Here is a 13,375-nt window from a genome sequence, read left to right as displayed (position 1 = left end):
TCGTCCTCCATCACTTCCACAGTGCAGGAGAGGAGCTTTTAGGGCCTAATGTAAAAGATCTGACACTGGGAGGGGTGGAAATAATAATAACAATAAAAAAAAGAACTAATGTTAATTTATTAAAGCAGAAGTAAGCGGAATGTTTGTGTTAATATAAGTCTTAAATAGTTATATCTTCCGACAGCAATCACTTCTATAGAGTGTTTGGTCTGAAACACGGGTCTTTCGGTCACTCTGCTCTGCTGTAAGCCGAGGAGAAAACTTTCCTTGTATCCTACAACCTTTATCCAATGAGGAGAGAGAACAGCATAAAGGGGCGGTCCTCTCTGTGTGCAGCCAAGGGATGCGCGTGAATGTGGTGACGTAGGGACGAGGGCGGGGACTGCTAACTCCATCTGCTGACAAGAAGTTAGCCAAAACGACCGGATCGCTTACTTCTGCTTTAAACACAAGTTGAGCTGCACAAAGGGCATTAAAACACATAAAAGTAATATAGATTTATTGCACCTTTAAAAGAAAGAACCTTTGAACAATGTCAAGACGTGCAAAGGACGATAAACAAACAAGAGGACAGAGGATAAGGTAAATATGAATAAGGCCAATTAGAGTAGATGCCATATAAAAGCAATAACAGCATACCCATGCATGCACAATAAAGGATGATAAAGGGATTAAAAAGTAAATTAAATGAGTAAAAACACAACAAAGTCATATGAAACACACTGTATAGAGAAACAAATCAAACAACACAAAATATGAGCACAACAGAGTTAAAAGTCAGCGCTATAGAGGTCTGAAAAGAAAATACACAAGTACAAAAGTACACCCAGGTACAGTACTAAATGTACTTTTACCCCCGGCAGCACCGGGAGGATCTTTAACGTACCACTCTTTGCTGCTGGTGGTCATGTGATGGCCAGGGATGAGATGGGATGGTAATAGCATTATCACGCTATTCCACAACCACTATCTCCCTCTGCCCTTGTGGGTAAGGGATAAAAATAGCCGACTAATCCTTTGCCATCTCGTAGAAATTCAACTAGCACCTCTTTTGTGACATGGATTATCCCCCCCCCCCCCCACGCCTCGACCCTCGAGTGTGTTTCCTACATTTGCATTTAACTTTTAACTCTTCCTTTTCACTCTGCAGGTTTAAACGGCCCTTTGTTGCTGTAGCTCATATGTTGGATAGCTGCGCATGTGTGTGTGTGTGTGTGTGTGTGTGTGTGTGTGTGTGAGAGCACATGTCTGACCTCTGACCTGTGGACATGAGTCCTCCCTTCAGTGGCCGATTCCCCCGGGTGTGATGGACCGGGGCGGAGTGTGTGTGGAGGGAGGAAGAGAGAGAGCTCGGTGAGTTCGCCTGCGCTCGTATAGGACGGATATTGATGAGTCGGTGAGATCAAAGAGAAGATGGTTTGGACAGGCCCGGCAGATTTTCATGGTTGATGGTTGGTCATTCACAGACGTCCAAGGACGGAGCACAGGGTTCATTTGTCTCTGTGGCTGCAGGTGTTCGCCGTGCCTACCAGCTTTTTCCTCTCTGCTCTGCTCTGGTTTAAAGGAGACAATCAGGTCAGTTTGGTCAGTTTTCAAACAACATTCACATGGACAATTAAAGAGTTTCTCATGTCCAAAGATAAGAGCAATGTCAGGGAATGATGAGGACTGTACAACCAGTCTGTTATGGCCTAAGAGTAAAACCTGAAGACTTGCTGACACCTACAAAGACTGGACACACTTCACATGAAGATAAGAAAGAAAAAAAAAAGCATAGAGGTTTATTCAATCCTGGAGGTGTGGACAACATGTCATACAGGTGACGTCATTGGATCTTAAGACTTCAGACCATAACATTAAAGGGATACTTCACCCAAAATCGGTAATTCACCAATTTTCCACTCACCGTCATGCCAAGGAAGGGTTCGGAGAACTTTAGGAGTTATCAAAACACTTTTGGAGTTCCTGGGGGGGTCCGGCTGGCAACGGATTTTCATATAATGGCGGCGGATAGAGTTCACTTTTGAATCGTCCATACTGCTCGTCCGTACTGGTTCAAGTGTCCTGAAGCCGCCACATGAAAAAGTTGCTTGGAAAAAAATAATTTGATCTCTGTTTTTAGCCTTGTTGTAGCAGTAGTAAATTGCTGTGAGATGTTTGTTCGTCGTTGTAAACCATTGGATGTTTGATGTAAACACTGAAGTACATCTCGCAGCAAATCTTTTGCATCTCACGCAGCCACTGGGAGCTACTGCTACAACGAGGCTAAAAACAGAGATCACATTAACTTTTTTCCGAACAACTTTTTCATGTTGTGGCTTCAGGACACTTGGGTCAGTACGGACGAGCAGTATGGAGGTATCTGGATGTTTCATGGTGTGTGTTTTGGACGATTCATTATATGAAAATCCGTTGCCAGTCGGAAACCCCCTGGGACTCCAAAAGCGTTTTGATGACTCCAAAAGTTCTCCGAACCCTTCCTTGGCATGACGGTGAGTAGATGTTACGGCCGTAATTGGTGAATTATCGATTTTGAGTGAAGTATCCCTTTCACATATAACACATTATATGACTTTATCTGTAGACTGTCACCAACAGAGTCAATCCAATCATTTGTCATGTCCAAATCAGTCAGTCAGGTCAATTTACTGTGCTTGTGTGCAATGTGTTGGTACTGTAGTTCAACGATTGTGAAAATATAGTTTCGGATGAAAAAATCCAAAACCAGGGGCAAAATTAAACTCATATAATATTATTTGTAGGCATTTTTGTGTCTATGGCCTATAGCCTAACACATTTTCAAGATGTTCTCGTCCTGCATGAGTCCAGGTAACCCTTCAGCATGCGAGATATCACTTTAAAGACGTGTGTCATGTTTGGGTTGAGTTGTTTGAGATACTAGTGAGATACTTGAGAATAAATTGCAAGTGTATTCTTCCACCTATCAAAAGACATCACATTGTATGGAAGCAACCAGAGGACTAAAGCTGCTCTGATTGTAGCTTTACGTTAAAACAATGGTAGAAGAGGAACTCAGATCTTTACTTATATAAAGGTACCAATACCTTTATGCAAACATAACTCATTAGGATATAAAATCCTGAATATAAAATCCTACTTCAGTAAAAGTATCATCGGGAAAATGTGTTTGAGGTATCTAAAGTGAAAAAACAAGTGGTGGTTCTGCAGAAAATCATCTCTTGTGGTTGATATAATGATTTACATAACATATGTACCGCTGTAGGTGGAGCTGCTTTTAACTACTTTATATAAAGTGATATATAGCGGTTCCAAACCAGGGGGTCCGACCCTCCAGAGGCTCATCACATAAGTCTGAAGGAAGACAAAAAATAAAGTTCAATCATTTAAAAACATGTTCATTTTGTCGTATTTTTTTGGTGAATAATCGTTAAGGGAGACACGACTAGACACTATTTCTTTGTGAGGGATCTCACCATAAACATTTCATCTGTCCTAATGTATTTTATATAAGATTATCATGTGTTGTTTTATGTAAAATCATAATATGAAAAATGAAGTGAGTAAATGTACTTGGCTGCTTTACGCCGCTGCACTGCGCTGGAACCATGTTAAGAAAACATCTCTTCATGAAGAGTATGGACAGAAAGTCTCTCCGTGTACACATGGGCATGTGGGTATTGTTTTAAGACAGACTAAATATATGAACCTACGCTTTACCATAAGTTGAATCAGTTCCCTCTCCTCCTGTAAATGCTTTACTTGGACACATGTCCTTATGTCACTGATCATATTTCACAGCTACTTTATGAGATTTATTTTTCATACAGGCCAAGTTTCTCTTCCCCATTACACCACTCCTCCTCTTTCTTCCCCTCCTCCATGGACAATACTCTAAAAAAAAAAAAAAGCTCTTCTTGTGTTACACCGGGGCAAAATTAGCATGTGCTGTTGTTAGAGCAGACTGAGATGATCAAGTAGTACAAAGCTGTCTTTGTTCGCCAGCCGCTGCTTCGCTCATGTGTTGCTCTGATGTTTGTGGATCCGAGTTAAAGCAGCTCCATCCGACACACCTTAAAAATGACAAGTCAGCACACAGAGGTGCAACTTTCAGTCAGAGAGATGCCAGCCTGGATGCCATGAAGCTGACATTATAGATAGAAAACATTCATTCCTCCACATCTTGTCAAACATGAGGTCCAAAGCGAGGCCTGCCCATGAAATTTCCGATACCACAGCAACCGGACGGGACCGATCGGGAATGAATATTATTTCTCAGAAACTGAGCACACAGAAGGAAACTATAGTGTAAACAATAAATTAAGCCCATGACTACAACTAAGACCAAGGTTAAACTCAAACAAAACAAACCTCAGAAATTTTTCACCTCAAACTGAAAGAATATTTAGCATTGAGTTACATGGAAGGCTGTTGTTATCTAACCCCCAAGCTGGACTTTATAAAATATTTCCATTTAAGGTCTTGGTGAATTTATTCCATATTGTGTGAGATTATTAGACAAAGAGGTAAGTATAGTATTGGGTTTTGGTGAGAGCCCACAAATGTATGGCTGGTAGAGACCACGATGCGGGTTGGCTTTAATATAGACTCCGATGCCAACCGGTCGTCGTGCACGGCTCTGTACGTGTGGTCGCATTAATAAAATGATTATTATTTCATTGTTTAGTTTTAGGTCGACCTAGATGTTTTCAGCTGTGTGGATCATGGGGTGATGGTCAATCAACCAAAATCTGTTACGATTATTGGGTGTATGAGTGACCATCAAGCTTTTGTTCTGACTGAGGTTCATGATTCCCAGAGGATGAATCCGAACACAAAGTATTTCTATCTCTATAAGAGTTGGCACACACTTTTGCACAAACATTTGAATCCCCATCTAGTGCCACCATGAGAACTTCATGTCCTCCTACAAGTATCTTAACATGCTAACCACTAAATATGTGGGCTAAACTAAATTATGCAGTCATTAAAACATTGGTATTTTCGTCATTAGTCGTTGTTGTTTTTCCGCGTAGAAACAGCTGTTTAGATCCAAACAGGCAAATGATAAATCAAAGTTGCGTGTGTTTCAGTTGAGCAACTTGTTTGTGAGTCTGCTTTCTAGAAATGAGCACAACTCAAGGTCAGTGACCAAGCTGCTCCTCTGACACTCAAGGAAAGTCAAAGCAATGTAAACTGGTTCAGACAGGATCCCACACACCTGATAACGGCCTTCAAAGAAAGCACCCGGTAGGTAGCCCATCCCTGCATGTGTAGACATATTATACATGATGGATGCAAAGCAGGTCTGTACACTAAACCTGGAAAACCGCAACCTCAGTGCACTCGCTGACCTGCCAATATGTTTGTGAAGCAACAGGTTCCTCAAAATGTAAAACTATGCCTTAAATGAACTGTAGACTCTTGCAGGTGCAAAGGGCATGAATTTGAAATCATTTACTCTGCTGTCCAGTAGCTACACAGCAGAAGCTGAGGTATGTGACCCTAACACCCCAGGTTAAAGAGATAAAAGCCAGTCATAGGCGGGAAACAAGTTGCTGGCGATCCATCATTGGATACCCATCAACAAACTTACGCCAAATTTGGCTGCAAAGAAAAACACAAACCCTCTGTTAAAGCTATTGCGCACTATTTACCCCAAACTGAACTAGCTAGCCAGAGTTTCTCCACTGTTTCTACTACTAGTTACCTGCTAGCAATGACAAACAAACTCAAACTTTGTCAGGTGGATAATATAAGAACATGACTACAAATGAATGCTAACATTTCTAGCTTCCCCCCTCTCCCTGAATGTGTAAATAGGCTACTTTGCTAACACATCGCAACATTATAGCTTGGTGAAAAGCCATGTGTGTTAAAGGCGATTTGTGTGTCTTCCTCCTAGTGCCCAAAATATGAAAATGTGCGACAACTTTTATGTTGGTAATAAACACAAAGTTTTTTATTTATTTTTTTAGGGCTGGGCAAGTTAACGGGGTTATTATTGTGTTAACTCATTAAACTATTTACGCCGACATTTATTTTATCGCACATTAACGCCTGCTTTTATTTTGTAAAAGTCTGTTGCTGGCTGCTGCGGTTCAGAGTCGCCGGACATTTTTTAACATTAGATGATCTTTGTTGTCGTGGTTGCAATAATAACATTGTGTTTAAATGGAAAACAACAAACTAAACAGAAGATTGTGTTTATTGCTATGACAAATCAAACACTGATAAACACTTTGACCGTTGTTTCTGTTATGGCCACTAGATGTCGCCTGACAACGAAATATACTTAGTCATAATAACCTGTTTCATAAACAACGTATGAGTTTTTTTTTGTTTTTTTTTAATTATCAGCCTAAGTCTTTATTATTACTCACATGTTCTCATTTGTTGTCCCCAACTGATTGATTTACCTCCAGTCAATTAATAAAATTGCTTGCAATCAGATCATTTTGTCGTCACAGCCACTTTTTCATTGTAACGAGAAAGCAGATAGGCTACATCACCCTAAGGACACCTCACACACACACCAGGCTACTATAAAACAGGATGACTTATTCCTCCATAAAACATGTTGTTACCCCTGAACATAATAACAGTTAGAGGCTGCTAACAGGATAGATCTTAAAGAGGGTTCACATTACAGCCGACCATCAAGGTTGCTGTCAAACCTTCAGAGCTGGATGTCCTCCGCATGTCCATCTATTACACAAAGATTCACCTTTTCCTCGTCCACAGTGAAGGACATGTGGGCTATGAAACAGTGACAGAAGTGGCATTACAATGTTAGTGAACAGAGCCATGTACCTCTCTGTGCTGTGACTACGGCCCCCCATTATCATTTGTCCTCATTAGCTTCCTGTCATCTATCAGTTGTGGGCAGTTGGAGCAGAAGAGGCTAAATCACGACGTAATTCATTCTTGATGGATTTCATAATGTTCTCAAGTCCTTAAGTATGCAGCTCGTAGAATATGCCATTCGCCATCTATACCCAAATGATGACACACATACACACACAATATTATTCAGCCTCATCTACAACCAAGCGAAAGCTTTTGGCTTTACTCCATTGGCCTAAGTGATTGGCTATTGATTCTTCGTACACTTAATCCACTTACCTGACGTCTTTCCTGCTGACAGAGGACAGTAGCAGACACAAAGCAGCATCTTGTAAAGGTGACCCAGCTACCTGCTGAACCAAAGCACACATGGACCCTGCAGACCTCTCCCTACCTCCTTTTCCATTCTTCATGCAACTACCTGCAACAGCATGAGGACCTTATTGGAGAGACTTTCCAAAAGACTGGACACTAGGATGTGCAGCCAGGTCTTTGGGATGCAGGTGCAACAGAACTGACTTCAACAAGACAGAAGTAAAAGAAAAGTAGGTTTTAAAAGTCACAACCTTTGACAAAAAGTTGAGTTGGGTGGTGAGTTCATGTGTCGAACAGGGTTGGGAAACTTTATAGATATGGGAAAAAAAACAGGTTACGATGCCAAACTTTTTTATGAGATTTGTAGTTTTTTTTTCTTTTGTTAGGCTTATATAGTCAATAATATCTCTTCTAGTATTTTCTGTAGTGGATACAGATGGCGACATTAAAAGGAATACACTGTCTACTTTCAGTCAGTGGCGTCCAGCAGCAAAAACACACAAATTAATATCTACGTTCAGTTAAAGGGACTACGAGGAGTTTCGGAAAGCAAAGTGTTTTCACACGACGTATGTTGAAATTCTTGGACTGGTGCAAGACAGATGAAAGCAAAAACATTTGCCAAGAATGTTTTCATTAATCAAGAACGAAAGTCGAGGGTTCGAAGACGATCAGATACTATCGTAGTTCCGACATAATTCCCATGACCCACCACAGGGCGAGTCGACCACTAAATAATATCAAAATAACGATAAAGTCAAAACGATATATTATAATCAAAAATGCACCCATTAACGTGTGGGTAACATAGATTCATCCACATATGAGACTCCTTTATAACCAAAAGCAAACTCCTTGGGGTCTCTTTAAGGGTTAGCATGTTTGGTTCAAGAGAGGCGCAGATCTGAAGATCCAAGAAACAGTCAAGCACTTTTTTTTGTCACATCTTTGAAGGTTTTTAAGAAAAAAAACCATGTCGTGGTACATGGTATCTGTGGCTTTTGCCCTCTCCTCTGCCTGCCAGCGCCCTTCGGGGCTTTGATCTCGTCCGCGGCAGTTCGATCTGGGCCTCAGCTGTGGGAAGAAGAAAAGAAAAAAAAAGCAGTAGGGGCTTAACAGGACAGAGCCCAGTAGATAGCAGGTGCTGGAAGCGTGACCTTCCCATCCCAGGCCGGCATTCCTGGCTGTCAGACCGGCCGAAGTCTGTGCATGCACTGTCTCCAGCCACACCATCTGGAGCTGTTTGTCCTGCTGCGCTGCGTTCAAATAGAAGAGCATCCGAAACGCTTCAAGCACTCATCGACGACACCGCAGTACCACAGCAGCTTTGATTAAGGGGCGATAAAAGCCTTGAAGGGGCTGTGTTGCTGGTTGCTATGCTCACACCTCCCAGCTGCAGGATAAATACACAGACAGACATCCCACTGTCTTTGAGTTTAGAGAGCTACTGGACGTCCACAGGAGCTCAGCCAAGGTGTTTGGAGACTCTGATTCTGGGCGGATGTGATGTGGACGATCAGCACCCGAGAGACTTTGAAGTTTGTATTTGAGCCATGACCACACTTTTGTGCATCGCTGGCAAATCTTGTGAGAGACATTTAATCGGTGATAAGCGACACCGATGGCTTCTCTCACTGTCGTTTCCAGCTTGGAGTGCAGAATCCTGCAGAAGAGGAGAAATCTGTTCCCCATCCTCTCCACACCTCTTATCATAAGCAGCCCGGCCGTGAGCTTCACGTCTCAGCAGCCCCGACGCACTGGGAAATCACCTTGTCACATATTCGGTCAAATGCACATGGTACATGTCAGGAAGACTGATGTTACCCAGTCGGCTAATAAAGTCAACATAGGGGAATAAGAGAGTCAAACAGTACTTTTCCGTAGTCCTCCTCGTTTAGCTGTAAACTGTCGTGCCGTAGACTGGGCCCAGTTGTGCAGATGCAGAACATCTAAAGTTCAAATTTTCCCGAATCTTAAGATCCTCGGGGAGCATACATCAGTCCGACTGCCCATAAGTCCGACGGCTCATTTCTCCGACTACCCATTCTACAGTGTTAAAGCAGAAGTAAGTGATATATTTGTGTTAATATAAGTCTTAAATAGTTATATCTTCCGACAGCAATCACTTACATAAAGTGTTTGGTCCGAAACACGGGTCTGTCAGTCACTCTGCTCTGCTCTGAGCCGGGGAGAAAACATTTATCGTATCCTACAGTTTTTATCCAATGAGGAGAGAGAACGGCATGAAGGGCTGTGTGTGCAGCCAAGGGATGCGCCTGAATGTGGCGACGTAGGGACGAGGACTGTTATGGTGCGTTCAAGGCAACTCGTGTTTTTCCGACCTGTGAAGTCGTACCAGTTCGATCTGGTACGAGTTCACGGGTCGGAAGTTACGAGTGGCCGTTATAGTGACTTTCACCGGTAAAACAGGTCGGAAAAACACGAGTGGGTTGCCTGAAACGCTACAGAATCGTAAGTTGTGACTTGAAGCTGTAATTTACGGTTTCAAAAGCCTGCCTGGAACGCAGCAGGGGGGTAAGGGTAAGGTTAAGGGTTAGGGCTACTTAAGTCGGAGAAATGGGAGGTCGGACTAATAGACGCAAAAATAAAGAAATGTATGGTCGGAGAAATGGGTAGTCGGACAGACGTCATGCGCCCAGGACGATGAGGGAACCGGAAGTGCACACATGCTAACAGATGTCATATGTTGTCATGAACTCGCTCTGACTTTTGCTTGCTTCATCATCTGGTCCACGTGTGCACACACACACACACACACATACACACACAGCATCCAGCTGCCAGTGTTGAGTTTCTGGAGAAAAAAGAAAAAACTTTGTGTGTGTTTGTGTGTTTAATAATGAGCTATCAACCACCACGTACGACGACATCCGCACATTATCGCGTGCAAATGTGTCACCACCTGCAAGTCAGATACGGGATCCCCTCGCTCGGCCTGAACTCCATCACCTTCCTCTTTTTTCCCCCTCCCTCTCTCGTCCCGCTTTTCCTTGTCGCCCTCAGCTCTGCAGGTTAGGACTAATGTAATCACAAACCCCCGCAGACGGGCCAGCGCGGGAGACAGAAGCCGGGCCAGACGTACAGGTATTCTAAACTGGTTACATTAGACCAAACAGGCCATCTGTCTCCCTCTGTAATTGGACACTGTGGATTAGAAGGAGAGACGGCAGCGTTTCCCAGCCAAGTGGGCTAGTTACTGTTTATTTGGAATTAATTACCAAGGAGAGTGGAAACCTCGCAGCTCCCTAAGAGTGAATCCAGACACTTGAGTTCCTGGGGATGATAGAGAGAGAGAGAGAGAGAGAGAGGAAGGAGGAAGGAGGAGAGTGCCATATCGGTGGCGCTGTGGCAACAAAACCGGGGACAGTCTCCCATGCCAGCTTAGGTCTTCCACTTCTCTATTTAGCTTCAAAGCATCACTTCTAATTCATTTGCAAACTCCCTGTTCTTGTTTCTGATTATGTTTACTATTCATTTATTTATTATTATTATTATTTCCTATTACTTATCTTTCCTCTCTCTCGTGCAAACTGTAAAAAAATTATTTTTTGTGTGTGTGATTCTCTTATGTGATTATTTATTTACTTAATTTTTATTATTATTTTATTTTTATTTTTCCCATTTGTAAGCTTAGATATCACAAGTTGACTATTATTCTGATATCTGGCCGTTTGTGGATTAGCTGGGGTTAGGAGAGCCTTGTCTTGTGTGTGTGTGTGTGTGTGTGTGTGTGTGTGTGTGTGTAAGTCCTGTAATGTGTTTCAATGTATTTGTTTTTCTTTTATTTCTTTACCTGACATTGTATCATTGTATCTTTTTGTGGAAGGACCCCCTCGAAAATGAGATGATTCATCTCAAGGGGCTATCCTGAATAAATAAATTCAAATAAATTCAGTTGGGGGAGTGGAGGTGGAGAAGGTGTTTGACGCCACTCAAGTCATATAAGAGCAGCTGATGTTTATTATGTTTGAATCTCAGATGACGGTGATGGTGATGGAGATGATGATGAGGAGGAGGTGGAGGATGCAGCTGGAAGAGGAAGGTGGAGGATGAGAACAAAAGCTTTTACAGGCCCTTCTCCGATTCGGCCACTGAGGCAGCGAATGAATGGATTTCTTCAGCGGCGGTAACGGGTATCCTGGTGCGATGCCATTAGCTGCTCTCATTGCCGTGGGTGCTTTCCAAGAGTTGAGTGAAAGGACAAGAGTATATATCTCTTAAGGCCTGTGAGAACGGAGCATCTAGCCTGGCACCAACACTTCTCATTTGATCCTTTTTTGCCCCCCCCCACATCCCACCCCCTATCCCTCCTCTCTCCCCCCCTGTCTTTCACAGAAATCACTGTGTACGCCACTGGAAATGCTGCACAGACTTGTTTTGATGTGTTTTGACAAGCAGGGAAATGAATGAATCCACAAAAACACAGGCGTCTCTTTAAAAGCTGCTCTTTTTATTGTATCTACTTTAAAAAAAAAAAAAAAAAAAAAATGTTGGTGAAGGGGCTGTATCACTGCATTTTTTTCACTATGCTAAAAATTTCAGTTTGCATGCAGTGAAATAAATGTACAGGTGAGACAACGCAATAAATTAGCATATAATTTACATTTGAAAAAAAAAAGAAAAGAAATTAGTAACAGTGTACCAACATTAATACAAAGAATATAAAATATACGCAACTAATCACATGATGCTTTTTCATTTTCTCTTGCACTTTAGGTACAGGTAATAATAATAGCAATGTGACATTCAAACATCCAAGTTCACAGCAATGAGTACCAGTTTGATTGATTTCACTTCTCTTTTTTTTCTGGAGGCTCCACCTCTCCCGCAGAACAGTGGATGAGTTAGTCCAAGTGATCCCCTCCCCCTCCTCCTCCCCCCTCCCCTCCCCCTGACTGCCTCATTCAAGGTTTGGTAACCACTAAAATCTGCTTGACATTGTCATACTGAAGGTGGCTACAAAAAAGTAGCAGCAGCAAAATTAGAAATTAGTTGTTAACAGCTTCGATGAGATCCTTGCACACTCCTGCATTGTCTCTCAGATTTCTCCTCCTCCTCCTCCTCCTCCTCCTCCTCTCCCTCTTCCTCCTCCGTATAACGAGTGTGTGATGGAGATAGGTGTTCCCTTTCGTAAAACCCCATTACGCCAGCAGATATGTCACCTGGGTAAAAAAGGGTTTCAGTTACAACTGGGCTGAGTGTCCATTGTGTTGGTAGCACACAAAAAAACAACAATAAATGAAAAAAAAAAAATGAAAAAAAAAAAATTCCCAGTGTGAGGTATAAACAGATACACAAACAAAAACAATAACATGACCAGCATTTACCAACAGAGATATTGACAGGATATTATTTCATATTGTTTGGACCCAGCCTCACGTTTTTTAAGCACTGAATGGAGAGAGGGCTGAATGGAAGCGACCACTTGATAGCACCAGAAGCCTGGGAAGGCTGTAACCCTCGGAGCAGAGCAGGAGGAAAGGAAGAGGTAAACACAGTACTCCATGGAAATAAAATAAAAAATAAAAACAATTAAAAAAAAAGAAGGGAAAGCACCATTGAGTTGGCTGTTGTTGTTGTAGTTTTTCCTTCTTCTCTTTTTGCTGATGATGAGAAGGAAAGGAAACGAGGATGAGGGAGTAGAGTAACTTTATCTGAAGCCTGGATACGTGTTCTGGCAACTTATCCACAATCAGTGTGATGTGTGTGTGTGTGTATATTTAGCCCTGGCCTGTTATTTAAAGGAATAGTCAGACATTTATTCTTTGCAGAAGATTTAGATGAGAAGATCGATAACCATTTTACACAGTGGTTGGCAGAATCTCTAGTCCTGGAGGTGTGTTGCATCTAATTTAAAAAAGTCTGATCTAATCTAATTTGATTCATGATGTTTTTCCACCACCAGAGACACCAAAGGGGCTGGCAGCTCTTTTCTGTAGAGTAGGCTACCTTGTGTAGCTGGAAAAGATATGTTAACATCTCTTTGTTCCCACTGTTTGAATTACCTTGTTTCAACCATACAAAAAAAAAGTGTCAGATATTGAACGGAGGGTTTATTTGATGGACTATATCTTAGCTGGACCAGGAAAGAGCCGAAACGTTAAGGTAATAATAGCCACACAGGGTATCGAAACTTCTGTACTTCTTGCACATTGGGTCCAAAAAGCAGTTTTCCCATTGGAAATTGGACAGGGAGCAGCTGTGAGACGGTGAA

The sequence above is a fragment of the Trachurus japonicus genome, chromosome 12 (assembly GCF_045865225.1).
Source record: "Trachurus japonicus isolate A0001 chromosome 12, Traja_1.0".
NCBI lineage: Eukaryota > Metazoa > Chordata > Actinopteri > Carangiformes > Carangidae > Trachurus > Trachurus japonicus.
Note: the sequence above shows the minus strand (reverse complement) of the source record.